Genomic DNA, 3,104 nt, shown 5'->3' on the forward strand with positions numbered 1-3,104 from the left:
CTTCAAAGTAACTGAAGCTAAAGCATTTCTAACCCACACATTTTGAGAAGACGACACCAAAAGTCTTTACTTGGAAGTCGGTAACATCAGGATCTTTGCGATCACGCTGGAAAGGAAGTCTGAAGTTCTTTTCAGAAAACTGCCTACAAGCACTTTGCTTGCAAAGCGAGGCACTACCCTTCATTCAGCTGCCATCACCTGGTTTTAGGGAACGTGGAATTTCAGCTCCAAAATACATACGCTGAAGTGGTTTTCTAGCCCTACAACGCAGAGAACAGTATACCAATCCCTCGTATTTTTTTACCCCCATGAAGGGAAGTCCCCAACAAGGACACTATTAGTTCAGTTTCTATATTTACAGAACACAGAGGGCGGTACAGACCCTCACAGCCGTACAGCTGGCACTGCTCCCTACCCAGCTCGCTCTCCTTCGGTTACAGCCACCGGTGTCCAGCCTGAAAAAGCCGGTCTCCGAATGCCTCTGGTCAGAGTAACGCACAGGACAGGCAATTCAGCTGGTATTCACAAAAATCTGTGGAGACTCGAGGTCACATCCTAGCGCCCGGAACAATGAGGGTTTGGAAAGCGACCCGGTTTCGAACAGACGTCAGCTGCGCACCTTGGGCGGCCAGACAAGAAAAGTGCTGCCGACAGGTCCGTAACCTGCTTATCCCCAGCACAGAGACCAACGGCCCAGCTTCTTCAGCAGCTGCCTCAGTCACACCTCAAGGGGCTGGCAAGGACCTGGGAAAGGGTTTGAAGGACACCTCACAGGAATTCACCACGCGGCCTCCCCCAGCCTTCCAACAGCTGGGAGAGTTCAGCCCCCACCTACCTTCTGGGACCCCAACAGACTGCCAGCCTCGCAGGGAACCAAGCACAGCGTTGAAGCACAGCTCACTTCATGCATCTGTAAGATGGCAACGATCCCTCCCACCCGTCTTTGCACAGCACTACCCCTGATTTGATGACCAAAATTACCATAATAATACCTGGCCTCTGAGGCCATTAATTTAGCAAGAAAGAAAAGATGTATTCAACAGGATCATCTAAGTGCTCCTTTCCTGGCTGTTTCTAAAGGCAGAGGAAGAGAAAGCATTGCAGCCTAACCAAAATAAAATATTAAGGAATCGGTAAGCTGTATGTTTACTTGAAATGGAAACCTGAAACCTGTAGAACACACTACAGTCCCAGGTTTATCCCCAAGACATCGAAGCAACTGAGTGCCAGGCCGTGCCAGTCTTTCACCACAGCTGAACAGAAATTTATTATCAGGGAGAGAACTGAACTGCAAGGAAAATAATACTTTTCCAGTGAACGTATAATTTTAACCTAAGTGAAGGTAATGCTTGTTTCTACATAAATTGACACAATTTCTACAGCAGCATCATCGTGTTTCTCTCTCCTTCACCAACACACTCTCGCACGTTTTTATATTCAGATCAAAACCTGAAACGACATCCTGCAAGTTATCACCAATTCAGAACTATTTCAGAGTTCATCAGCTTGAATTCAGGCAGAACCAAAGCAAAGCAGGCATTAAAAACATCTTGTGAATTGCTGAAATTCCACGTTACAGATTTCTGACAATTCTAGACACAGGCAGTAACTTAGGAGACGAGACCTTACAAGTTTATATACACAAACAAATATCGTGTTTTCTTTTTAAAAACATTTAGCTCATACTTTGACAAGCAACTTCAAAGAACAGGCTGACAAAACCAAGGGGAATTTCGTTTGTATTTTTTCAGCTACCTGTGATGTTTATGGTACTGAAGTTGATTAGTGTGAAGTATTTCACTAGGGTGTAAGAACTCACTGTCCAATTTCATTACAGGTTATTTGGGGATTATAAAAGGGTTTACAGTGCTTTTACAAAGCAATATGCCCTCTACCCTGTAACAGGATTATAATTCCCTAACCATGCAAGAAAAAGCACCATAATCTAGAAAGTTGAGGCTAGCAACTTGTAGAGGCTGTCTCCTAGACAGAGAAACAAAGAGATGGCAGTATTTCAGGTGGTGTTTTCCATGTGATGAGGGGTTAGCTACTTCAAACTTCTCAAGACAAGTACTAGCAGAAATAACTGACCCCTATACAATACTCCAGGCTTTGCTAGAACACCACTCACATCAGAAGATAGGTGAACGAACAAATGTTTTACTCATACTGTCCTAGCCAGCAGCTAATCACGTAACTTTCTCCTTTACCACCCTTCCACACTTACTTTTCTTTAACCCAGACATTAATATTATAAATTCTGAGACAAGCGTTTTGCTAGAGTATTATCCTCATGATGGAAACGGCCACCATCAAGCAATTCCATGACCTATGGACAATAACAGACATAGAGAGATGGATTTTCAGATGACAGAGCACTGCTCCCCACTCCAGTTTTTTATATTTTGATTTTCTTTTTGGCACATCAATGCCTGGAATATTCCCAGAAATTTTGAACACATTAAAATGCAAAGTTCAGAAATGAATAAGGTAACCAAAAGGCAAGTAAAGAAACGCACAAAGATGTGAATGCAGTCTCAGTCCACACAGGCAAAAATAAATTAAAATCTTCCTATATAAAAGGAAGAATGTAGCATTTTCAGATAAAAGTGCTCCTGGGGCTTTTTTGTGTTCAAATTCTGAAAGGTGTTGCAGATAGAAGCCAGAGGATCAAACAAAAACCAGACACTTCCTGTGGATAATCATGTTTTACCACAACTTGTGGTTTCTTTAATATGATGCAAATGAAAGGTAAGAAACTTTAATGTTTTAAGTAAGTTTCCTGTACCTTTAGGAGATCCAGAGAGTGAAGATTTGGATTTAGTTCTGAATAGGATATTTATGATGGAGAATGCCTAAAAGGAAAAACAGAGAGTTAGCGTTGGCCTCCTAAAGCCACCAGAAGATCTTCTCTAGTGAATGTCTCACCCCTGCACCGTTTCCCTCATCCGTTTGGATGATGAGAGTTGGTACAACCATTAAATTCTCAGTGACAGACAGCTCAACGGAGCTGTGCTTTTCCAAGCAGACATTCCAACCTCACCCAAGAGTCTTCTTGCCTTGCTCTTTCCCCAGACCCAAGTGACTTCTCTTACACAAACAGT

General features: G+C 42.9%; 1 protein-coding gene across 1 annotated transcript in view; it reads right to left on the minus strand.

Annotated features, from left to right (window-relative positions):
• Nucleotides 1-2,857, minus strand: part of STAU1 (staufen double-stranded RNA binding protein 1) — a 26,308-nt gene extending 23,451 nt beyond the window's left edge. The window contains exon 1 of the mRNA XM_010157002.1: nucleotides 2,789-2,857. The gene's annotated coding sequence lies outside the window, so the exon portion shown is untranslated. The remainder of the gene's footprint in view (nucleotides 1-2,788) is intronic.
• Nucleotides 2,858-3,104: the final 247 nt, after the last annotated feature.

The sequence above is a fragment of the Eurypyga helias genome, unplaced genomic scaffold (genome assembly GCF_000690775.1).
Source record: "Eurypyga helias isolate BGI_N326 unplaced genomic scaffold, ASM69077v1 scaffold12160, whole genome shotgun sequence".
Classification (NCBI taxonomy): Eukaryota; Metazoa; Chordata; class Aves; order Eurypygiformes; family Eurypygidae; genus Eurypyga; species Eurypyga helias.